At 48.1% G+C, this 12,055-nt stretch overlaps 1 protein-coding gene and 1 pseudogene across 2 annotated transcripts in view; one reads left to right on the top strand and one right to left on the bottom strand.

The window, feature by feature from the left end:
- The window catches only part of LOC144479685 (ephrin-A5-like), a 405,670-nt gene that overhangs the window by 140,402 nt on the left and 253,213 nt on the right, over positions 1 to 12,055 (top strand). The gene's annotated exons all lie outside the window — the stretch shown is intronic.
- On the bottom strand, positions 7,253 to 7,454 carry LOC144479785 (U2 spliceosomal RNA; annotated as a pseudogene).

The raw sequence follows: 12,055 nt of genomic DNA, 5'->3' as shown, positions 1-12,055 counted from the left end.
CGATCCGTGGAATCAATTAGTCATGGAAGCTGAAATCAGTTAAAAGCTTTAATGGTCAGCAGTGTATTTTACAGTCCAGCGTGGAGACAGTCGTCTGGGAAGATGTTGATTGTAGTCGGGGTTGCGGGGGGGAGGGGGAGCAGCGAGAGCGAAAGGTTCAGCACACAGGAAGGCTTAAGAGACCAGAGATAAATAGTCTGTAAGATTCATTGTTAGTTAGAGACGGGACATCAAGTTAGCATCACGCTAATCTGGTGAAAGGTACCGAGGGGATTACCCCATTGAGAGCTTGGCAGTCTTTTTTTAGCTTCTTAACTAATTTTCCCCTCTTCACATCCTTTCCTGCAAGTATCGATTCCTTGCTGAAGCGCAGTCACTCCAGGAATCAGTCATCCGCTGATACACTTTGCCCAGCTGGTGAGGGTTGGACTATTCGACTACACGGGGCATCATACCAGTCCAGTCATGTCCCCGTCCACCTTCCACAGGCAATCATTTCCGGCTGGAATGCCGGGGTGGTGATTGGGATCCTTGACTGGTTCCAGGCCAAAACGTTGTGTGATTTCAAGAAGAAATTGGATATAGCTCTTAGGGTTAAAGGGATCAAGGTACATGGGGGGGGGCGGGGGGGCGAAGGCAGGGATCAGGATATTGAATTTGCTTTGACAAAGGGTCATCTGGACATGAAACGTCAGCTCTTGTCTCTCCTTACAGATGTTGCCAGACCTGCTGAGATTTTCCAGCATTTTCTCTTTTGGATTCAGACTCCAGCATCCGCAGTAATTTGCTTTTATCTATATATTTATTGATTTTGATGATCAGCCATGATCATAATGAATGGCGGAGCAGGCTCGAAGGGCCGAATGGCCTCCTCCTACTTCTATTTTCTGTGTTTCTATAGTTTTCCCTTCAGTGAGTTGGAGGGAGGGTTTGGAAGCCAGTTGCTGGACTTGCGGATAGCGAAGAGAATTGTCGGGCAATACAGCAGGATATAGATAGGCTGGAAAATTGGGCGGAGAGGTGGCAGATGGAGTTTAATCCGGATAAATGCGAAGTGATGCATTTTGGAAGAAATAATGTAGGGAGGAGTTATACAATAAATGGCAGAGTCATCAGGTGTATAGAAACACAGAGGGACCTAGATGTGCAAGTCCACAAATCCTTGAAGGTGGCAACACAGGTGGAGAAGGTGGTGAAGAAGGCATATGGTATGCTTGTCTTTATAGGACGGCGTATAGAGTATAAAAGCTGGAGTCTGATGGTGCAGCTGTATAGAACGCTGGTTAGGCCACATTTGGAGTACTGCATCCAGTTCTGGTCGCCGCACTACCAGAAGGACGTGGAGGCGTTAGAGAGAGTGCAGAGAAGGTTTACCAGGATGTTGCCTGGTATGGAGGGTCTTAGCTATGAGGAGAGATTGGGTAAACTGGGGTTGTTCTCCCTGGAAAGACGGAGAATGAGGGGAGATCTAATAGAGGTGTACAAGATTATGAAGGGTATAGATAGAGTGAACAGTGGGAAGCTTTTTCCCAGGTCGGAGGTGACGATCACGAGGGGTCACGGGCTCAGGGTGAGAGGGGCGAAGTATGACTCAGATATCAGAGGGACGTTTTTTACACAGAGGGTGGTGGGGGCCTGGAATGCGCTGCCAAGTAGGGTGGTGGAGGCAGGCACGCTGACATCGTTTAAGACTTACCTGGATAGTCACATGAGCAGCCTGGGAATGGAGGGATACAAACGATTGGTCTAGTTGGACCAAGGAGCGGCACAGGCTTGGAGGGCTGAAGGGCCTGTTTCCTGTGCTGTACTGTTCTTTGTTGTTCTCTCTTTGTTGTTGCTAAACTTGGGAGCTTTCCAAGCTTTGACGCTGAGGGTTACTCGCTGGGAGTTTCCCTGTGTTTTCCCTTTCGAGGATTCCCGCATTGAGGGAACACAACTGGCAATTTCTGGTATCAGTACACGCTGTCAATCGTCAAGCCATTGCAATTAGCAAGTGAACAGATTTGACAGACTGTTCTTCAAGTGTACTGCCGGGCAATTGTCTCACACAATGGGAGGACAAATTCGGACAGTGGGCTTCAGGGAGGGAGCACAAATTGATAGCGGTGATTTTCCATCCAATAAGATTCCAGAATCCCACATATCCGTACATTTGGCCCATCAAGTCTGCACCAACTCTTCAATAGAACACCTTACTCTGGCCCACCCCCCTGCCCTAATAAGGGCAGCACCGTGGCACAGTGGTTAGCACTGCTGCCTCACTGTGCCAGGGACCCGGGTTAAACTCCGGCCCGCGGGTGACTGTCTCTGTGGAGTTTGCACATTCTCCCTACTTGGGTTTCCTCCGGGTGCTCCGGTTTCCTCCCACAGTCCAAAGATGTGTGGGTTAGTTTGATTGGCCATGCTAAATTGCCCCTTAGTGTCAGGGGGGACTAGCTGGATAAATATGTGGGGTTATGGGGAATAGGGGGATTGTGGTTGGTGCAAACTTGATGGGCTGAATGGCCTTCTTCTGCACCATAGGATTCTATGAAGTAATAACACAGGTACCGCAGATACACGTGTTGAAAAGCTTTGCTAAAGTTAATGAGCAAGGTTTCCAATCGGGTAAAACTTGGTCATCAGTGAGTGAGAAAGTCTTGACCCTGTCTCCAATATTTTTCTAACTAATGATGGTTCAAAGCAAATAACCTTGTGACGTATCTAAGATTCCAACTATGTTGCTGGTATCAGTGCTGTGGAGATGAATCTTTAACTCCTGGAGAGTCCTGGAGAATTGAATCACGCGGGGGACTTCCCTTGACCATGTTGGTGATGGTGCTGTAGTGGCTGATTGTTTGGCAATGGAGCTATAGGCTAGCCAATCTCCCAGGTAATTCAAAAATGGCGCAAGGCTTGAACATATACCTTTTGTTTGCAGAGGGTGGGTCCCTGTGTATGGATTGTCACTCCCAGCAAGTGTAAAAGAACCATGCTAATCGCTCAACTGATTACCTTAAATTGGTTGTCAGTGTAGTTATTAGCGCACTCAGAATTGTTCAGGAGGTGCTGCCCAAATGTAGAATCACATTTAGACATGTGTTTTAGGTTAGCAGAGTCTGTATTCCTGTCGATCATCAACAATTTATTCCTGTTTGATACTACGCCTATGAAGCTCCCTAGAAGGTTGGACAATGTCGAATGTAAAGAGAGGCTATTGTTGGCCGCCTGAGGAGCCACTGAGTTCTTCCTTGGGAGGAGTGAGTCATTGACTCCGCCCTGCTATGGACGGGTTACACGGCATTTGTCGAGGCTTGGGGCAGAACAAATGACTTGTTTGCCTTTGGCCAGGGGTAGGGGGGGTGGGGGGGGGATGGGGGGGTGCGTTTTCAGGATTCACTTGGATGGCTGGATGGAGTTCAGTTCTGAAAAAGAGTAATATCCAACTCGAAATGTTAACTCTGTTTCTCTCTCCTCTGGTGCTGCCAGACCTGCTGCATTTTTCCAGCAATTCCTGTTTCTATCCCTTTGGTAGAATGGCAGTCTTGACGAAACTTGTGATGTAATGAGCATCGAAAAATGACTTCTCCAGTTACCTATTTCAGTGCTGAATCAGTGTTGCCCTGTGGGAGTTGTCATTTCTCAGATGAGCCAATAAAGCCATTGCCCTGTCTGCCCTCTCTGATGAATGTAAAAGATCCTGGAAGAGGAGAAGGGGTGTTCTCCTCCGAGTCCTGGTCAATGTTTATCTCTCAATCAACATCGCAAAGACAAGTTATCTGCTTATGAGAACATTGTTGTTTATGGGAGCTTGCTGGGTGCAAATTGGCTTGTGCGCTTTCTGCATTCCGACAGTGACTCACTCACCTCATTAGCTGTAAAGTGCACTGGGATGGCGTGGAGTCATGAATATCATTTGGGTGCATATTTGAATTGTGCCAAGTATTGCCTTTGGTTTTAACACTGCAATGCTCCATCAGGTCCTATTGTCGGGATGTTCTCTTTTATTGACCTATGCAAGAACCTTACAGATTAGATGTTCCACTGGGTTCTGAAATCCAGTCGGCAACTATGAGAATTATAGAATCCCAACAGTGCAGAGGGAGGCCATTCATAGAACATAGAACATATAACAGTACAGCACAGAGCAGGCCCTTCGGCCCACGATGTTGTGCCGAGCTTTATCTGAAATCAAGATCAAGCTATCCCACTCCCTATCATCCTGGTGTGCTCCATGTGCCTATCCAATAACCGCTTAAATGTTTCTAAAGTGTCTGACTCCACTATCACTGCAGGCAGTCCATTCCACACCCCAACCACTCTCTGCGTAAAGAACCTACCTCTGATATCCGTCCTGTATCTCCCACCACGAACCCTATAGTTATGCCCCCTTGTAATAGCTCCATCCACCCGAGGAAATAGTCTTTGAACGTTCACTCTATCTATCCCCTTCATCATTTTATACACCTCTATTAAGTCTCCCCTCAGCCTCCTCCGCTCCAGAGAGAACAGCCCTAGCTCCCTCAACCTTTCCTCATATGACCTACCCTCCAAACCAGGCAGCATCCTGGTAAATCTCCTCTGCACTCTTTCCAGCGCTTCCACATCCTTCTTATAGTGAGGTGACCAGAACTGCACACAATATTCCAAATGTGGTCTCACCAAGGTCCTGTACAGTTGCAGCATAACCCCACGGCTCTTAAACTCCAACCCCCTGTTAATAAAAGCTAACACACTATAGGCCTTCTTCACAGCTCTATCCACTTGACTGGCAACCTTTAGAGACCTGTGGATGTGGATATTCGACCCATTGAACCTGCACCGACAACAATCCCACCCAGGCTCTATCGCCTTAACCCCACGTATTTACCCTGCTAATCCTCCTGACACTAAGGGTCATGGCTAATCAACCTAACCCGCAGCGTGGGAGGAAACCGGAGCATCCGGAGGAAACCCAAGCAGACACGGGGAGAACGTGCAAACTCCACACAGACAGTGAGCCGGAATTGAACCTGGGTCCCTGCCGCTGTGAGGCAACGGTGCTAACCACTATGCTGGGGAAAAACAACCCATAACGTAATTTAAATAATGAAACAGTAAAGCTTGTCGTGTCCACTCTCATAGCAAGAGTGGTCATTTTGCAGTTGAGGTGCAGTGCTAATTTCTTTGCCCCCTGACAGCAAATATATTGAATTGTCACACCTTACAAGATAATAAAGCGGATATTTGGTGACACTTGCTTCTTTTATCATTGTGCCATTTTAATCTCAGTCGAGAATCGGCAGAGCTTTTGCACAGGTTCAGATTACAAAATGGAGGTGGAGTTGCAAGTCAGAATTCAAGACGGACATTTTAATATCGGGAATCCTGTTTGATTTAACGTATTTGTTGTGCCTTAGAAATTGAGTGGGCAAAATATTTGGCAAAAAAGTGAGGAATAGTCACTCCTTTACTTGGTGGCAGGCAGTGGGTAAAAATGAGTTTCAAAGTAGGGAAGAAATGTCAAGTGGGATTTATGTGAGGATATAAAAATACGAGGCAAGTTCTGTTTTTAATAAAATAAAGTCTGAAATTTGAGTAGTACCTTTCAGGACCGCTGCATGTCCCAAAGTTCCTGAGTATTAATGAAGCATAGTTATTGTTGTATTGTCGGCATGCAGCAGGACACAGAGGAAACACCCACAAACAGCAGTGTGATAGCAATCGGATTATCTGTTTTTGTGATGTTGATTGGGTGGGGATAAATATTGGCCAGGTCAGTATGGAGGATTCTCCGCTCTGCTTTGAAATAGTGCTGTGGCCTCTTTTGCATTCGGCGGAGAGAGGAGACAGAGCCGTGGCTTTACCGCCTCTTTGGAAAGTCAGCACCTCTGACAGTGCTGCACCGGGGTGTCGGACATCCTGGAGTGTTGTGCTCTTGTGCTGAAATGGGGCTTGGAACCAGAAACCTCTGACTCAGAGGCGAGAGTGCTTCCCACCTGAACCATTGCTGACGCATGAACGTTATCTGTACACCTCCTCAAGGATTGGGTAATATTGGGTGATATCATTTTCTCTGTACTCATTGCGAAAATCTCAAAAGATCACACTTGCACTCTGTGAATCAAAAGGTTCTTGTTTTCCCCTAACCCCGCCCACCCCCAGCTTATCTGAGAGTAGTGGGGTGCAAACGTGTCCAACTCTTTGTGCTAATGAGGCTCCATATTGGCTGTAATTAAAAAGATATTAATGTCTCTGGAACTTGACTGCAACCATCTAATTCATGCCAAGTTCTTGTCCTTATTACTGCTTGTGGGATCTTGCTGTGTACAAATTGGATGCCTGTTCTCACACTAGTTTGGAAAGAAAGTGCTCCCTTGTTCATGTCCTGAGGTTCTGATAGATGCCGTGTAAATGCAAATTATTTTATTTTACACTCTCTTGCTCGCACCATCCAGGCATCCAATAGCACTAAAGTTAAAGATTTATAAAGATTTATTTATTAGTCATAAGTAGGCTTACATTAACACTGCAATTAAGCAGGTTCATGGACAGTGTATTACTTTTGAGCCTCATTTGCCAATCCGTGACCACTCTGCTCACTGTAAAATCTCGCAAACAGCAATGTAGCAGTTTTATTGCAATGACTTTGGATGGAATTGAATGTCTCCCACCCATGAGTAGACAGAGAGGCGGGGCAGGCTGTTTAATTGGCCAGGAATACACAGGAATGCACAGGCCTTTCACCTTCCTGACTCCGACTCTCCTTCCAGGTCTTTGATCTGTCTGTAGGCGGAGAGGGGGCATGTCATGCGTTGAGGCCATCAGGTATACCCTATTGGGCCAGTCTCCAGGCCAGGAGTGTGGAGCCCTCCTGTTTCAAAGGGAGGACCCCACCAGCGAAAGCCAACCCCAGCAGTGAGGGCCAACCTTCTCAAGACCTCCTTCTCATCGCCCTCTGCGTAAACACCCACCCTCCCAGTCACCCTCCTCCCCTGCCCACCAGGGGCATGCCTGACTGGCCCCAGCAAGGCTGCCCAATTTATTGGAGCTCCAGGGCCCATATGGTGACTGCTTGACCTGGGCCTCCTGCAATCCCAGCAGTGGCCACCGCGCGCAATGGCGCTCTTGAGTCTGGAGGACTGTCGGTCTCTCGGAAGCGGGTTTTTTTTAATACTTTTCCAATTCAATCAAATCAAGTCCAATTCAGAGTCTCAACAAGTTGGGACATTTCCAATCCAGGCTGGCAAGACAGGGCAAGCGACCATTTACCCTGTCCTGGGCCTGATCTACATGAGCCAAGCTGATTGGAGGAGGGAAAGCAATTCCTCCTCCAAGACTTGATCTCATTTGCATCTCAGCCAAATGGCCGAGATACCGCTTTTAAAAATTGCTTCATATGAAACATATGAAGCTTAAATGCAACCCAATGACCTCAACCAAGTGCAGCATTCGCATAACTACACTTGATCTTAGCCAAAAGGCCGAGAAGCGAGATCTTTATCATGAAGACCCCAGGATCAGAGGGCGGGCAGCTTAATGCCTTATTAGGATTTAATTCCATTCTGGTTCCTGGAAATGGCCATGGCAGGCTTGCCACTGGCTTTCTGGCTGGTGGTACAGGGCTACCGCTGTGACCATTAAATTCAGCCCATTGTGAGTGAATGACACAACGATACAACAGTGAACCATGGGATCTAGAGCAGTTTAAGGCAGAATATTTCCTCAAGGTGCGCAGGTTAGGTAGATTGGCCACGGTAGATTGTCCCTTAGTGTCCCATTAGCTATGGGAAACATGTGGGGTTATGGGGATAGGGTGGGAGAGAGGGCCTGGGTAAGATACGCTGTCAGAGAATCGGTGCAGCTTCGATGGGCCAAATGGCCTCATCTGCAATGCAAAGGATTGTATGAAAAGAAGTGGATTGGACTCCTGGTTTATGCCATGTCCCTTTTGGAATAAAGATCAACTGAGGAACAGTTTAGGCTTCAATTTTAGGATTAAGGCTTGAATTCACTTTTTAAGGAGACTCCCTCGTTCTTCCTTGAAAATACCGTGGGACATTTCATGGCATCAACTTGTGAGGGCACACCAGGTCTCGGTTTAGTATCTCCCCCCAAAAGTTGATAACTGAAGCATTCACTCACTCGATCATCAGTCTCCATTTGTGCTCTGGTTTTTGGAGTGGGGCTTGTACACACAGCCTTCTGTCATAGAATCCCGACAGTGCAGAAGGAGGCCATTCGGCCCATCGAGTCTTCACCGACCACAATCCCACCCAGGCCCTATCCCCATAACTCCATGCATTTACCCTAGGTAGTCCCCCTGACACTAAGGGACAATTTATCATGGCCAATCAACCTAACCCACACATTTTTGGACTGTGGAAGGAAACCGGAGCACCCGGAGGAAACCCAGACATGGGGAGAATGTGCAAACTCCACATAGACAGTGATCCAAGCGGGAATCGAACCCGGGTCCCTGGCGCGTGAAGCAGCAGTGCTAACTACTGTGCCACCTTCTGCTCCCAATTCCTATGTTCCTATTCTTTCAGATTCGGTCCAGATTTGCTGCCATTTAGAGTTATGGGGAAATGTTTGATGGTCAGATCAGACATGATGGTCCGGCGGCACGGTGGCACAGTGGTTAGCTCTTCTGCCTCACAGCACCAGGGACCTGGGTTCAATTCCAGCCTCGGCTCACTGTCTGTGTGGAGTTTGCACTTTCTCCCTGTGTCTGCGTGGGTTTCCTCCGGGTACTCGGGTTTCCTCCCACAGTCCAAAGATGTGTGGTTTAGGTTGACTGGCCATGCTAAATTGACCTTAGTGTCAGGGGGATTAGCAGGGTAAAAGCTGGGGTTAAGGGGACGGGGTCTGAGTGCGATTGTGATCGGTAAAGACTCGATGGGCCGAATGACCTCCTTCTGCACTGGAGGGATTCTATGGATTCTCCGAGATGCCTCTTTCTACGCTGTAAAAGATAGGTGATTCTAGCTGCTGATAATTAAGAGTTCCCACTTCCTCCTGAGGAGGCAGGGGTACTGCATCAGTCAAAATTCACACAGCCCACACCAAAAGAGTTGTCAAATGTGCGGAATGGCGCTGGAGTCTCCGGAATTTAGAAACAAATGTTCAGGACACTTCCTGTGAGGAACTGAGCAGAAAATCACAGGAGCATTGAAAAAATAAATGTCCTCTTTCCACTTTCTTTCAGCACATTTAGTTGTACAGATATCAGAGACCGGGGGGAAGAAAGGCTGGTTTTGAAATGTGTTCGTTCAGGGGGTGCGAGTGTTGCTGACAATACCGATATTTATTGCCTTCCCTACTTGCCCTTGAGAAGGTGATGGTGAGCTGGGACCTTGAGCTGCTGCAGTCCATCCATAAGACCATAAGATACAGGAGCAGAATTAGGCCCCTCGACCCATCGAGTCTGCTCCGCCATTCAATCATGGCTGATATGATTTTCATCCCCATTCGTGGAACTCTGGTGATCTGGTAATCTGAAGATTCCCTCCCCCCAGTGCTGTTGGGGAGTGGATTATATACAAATTAGCAGCAGGAGTAGACCCTTCAGCCCTCAAGCCTGCTCCATCATTCAATAAAATTATGGAATCCCTACAGGGTAGAAGAGGCCTTTCGGCCCATCAAGTCTGCACTGACTCTATATCGTAGTTATAGAATCTTACAGTGCAGGAGGAGGCCATTTGGTCCATCGAGTCTGCACCGACCACAATCCCACCCAGGCCCTATCCCCATAACACCATGCATTTACCCTAGCTCGCCCCCCTGATACTAAGGGGCAATTGAGCATGGCCAATCCACCTAACCCGCACATCTTTGGACTGTGGGAGGAAACCGGAGCACCCGGAGGAAACCCACGCAGACACGGGGAAAATGTGCAAACTCCACACAGACAGTGACCCAAGTTGGGAATCGAACCCGGGTCCCTGGCGCTGTGAGGCAGCAGTGCTAACCACTGTGCCACCGTGCTGCCCCGGGTCCCTGGCGCTGTGAGGCAGCAGTGCTAACCCACTGGGCCACCGTGCCGCCCTGTCTCATCTGATTGCGGCCTCCACACCACTTTCCTGTCTATATCCCTATCCACTCTTACTCCCTTGTTAGTCAAGAATCTATCTACCCTCGCCTTAAAAATATTCAATGACCCTGCCTCCACTGCTGTCTGGGGTAGAGAGTTCCACAGGCTGGCAACCCTCTGAGAGAAATCATTTCTGCTCATCTCCATTCTAAATGGAAAATCCCTTATTCCCAGAGGGTGTCTCCTAGTTCTAATCTCTCCCACAAGGGGAAGCAGCATCCACTCTGACAAGTCCCTTCAGGATCTCAAGTGTTTCAGTAAGATCACCTCTCATTCTTATCAACTCCAATGGATACAGGCCCAACTGTCCAACCTTTCCTCCTAAGAAAAACCTTTCATCCCAGGAATCAGGAGAGTGCATTTTCCCTGACCTGCTTCCAGGACCCATCATCAGCGAAGAAGAAGCTTTGTAGTTCCGAGTCAAGATGGTGTGTGGATTGGAAGAGAACTTGCAAGTGGTGGTGTTCCCATTAACCACTTACTGTCATCTTTTTAGGTGGTAGATGTTAAATTCTTCACAACTGAGGGGTATCCTCAGCTTCATTGCATAGACAGGCGTCAGGGAGCACAGGTATTTATTGCAGCTCTTACTTGCTCCACACTCCAAACTACAACTGCCCTCCCAGGCAGATCACCCACACCCAGGGTCACCTGACCCATTCCTTTGAAGGGACTACGCCCCAACCTGCATAACAGTAGAGGACACAGGTTTGGTAGGTGCTGGAGAAGAAGCTTTGTACCTTGATGGTCCATGGTGCTGCCATTATGATTCTTGACTGCAGCTCAATCGGGTAATGAAGGCTGCAATTCTCCCAAAAAAATTCTAAGTGTCGAATTCGTGTGAAAACTGGAGTAATTCACTCTGTTTTTTTCCAGTGGGAGTTCAGAGAAGAATCTCTCACACTCTGTGCACTGCAGAGGTCACCAGTGTGAATATCATTAAATTTCAGGGGGCAGGGCCTTTCCCCACTGGAGAGGCTGAAATCGGCGTGCTGAGCGGGACATTGCGCGTGTGCTGATCTGTCAGTGCTGAGATCACCGTATGTGCAGTGGTCCCCCACTGATGGCCTCCCGATCGCTGGCCAGCTCAATCGCTGACCGGCCCCACGACCCCCACAACGCCGGCTCTCCGACCCCCCCGTGCCCCGATTGCTGGCCCCCACACTATTCCTGCGTCCAGCCCCGACCCCCCTCCTCCTGATCTGCAGCGATCCCCCCTCCCCCCCCCCCCCCCCCACCGGCTCGCAGCGGGATTTTCCTGGTCCGCTGCGCTAGAAAATTAGTTCAGCGGGATGGGAGAATCGCCCCCCCAAAGTGTCTATTCACTCTCCAGGCCTGGGGAAGGCAGGGATAGGCTTATTGGGCAACCAATTGCTGGTGTGTGAGGGTGATGATGTAATGACACTCCAGGATTATGTCCAACCAGGATTGACAACTCTTTTGCTAAGTCAGAGTTGGAGTTGGATTGTGGTGTGTGTCGACAGAAGCTGCAAAGTAATTTACAATTTACAGGCCTCATGCCGATAAAACTGTTAAAAAAAATCCTTTATCCGTTCTGAAATCTGATTGCTTTGGGTCTTTAAAATTGATTTTTGCAGTTAAATGAAAACATTACACTGTGTTTGTTTTTCATTGGAGAGGTTTTATTTTGTTTGAAGCTTCGACTTTCTCACAATCATTTCATTTTCAGTGGAATACTCAAAATCTTCAGACGAGATCCACTCCTTTTATAACCTCTTTTCAGTTCAAGGTCAAAACCTTCACTAACATATAATCACAGAGTGATTTGTAAAAAATCATTCCCGTGATCTGCCTAGGCCAATATTTATTGCCCATCCTTAACTGCCCCTTGAGAAGGTGGTGGTGAGCTGTCTTCTGAAGCCATTGTAGTCCATGTGATGTAGATACACCCACAGTGCTGTTAGGGAGGGATTTTGACCTAGCGACAGTGAAGGAATGGCGATATATTTCCAAGTCAGGAAGGTGAGTGGCCTGGAGGGA

This window comes from Mustelus asterias, chromosome 26, assembly GCF_964213995.1.
Source record: "Mustelus asterias chromosome 26, sMusAst1.hap1.1, whole genome shotgun sequence".
In the NCBI taxonomy this organism is placed as follows: Eukaryota; Metazoa; Chordata; class Chondrichthyes; order Carcharhiniformes; family Triakidae; genus Mustelus; species Mustelus asterias.
The sequence above is the reverse complement of the archived record's forward strand: the minus strand, read 5'-3'. Positions and strand labels throughout refer to the sequence as shown.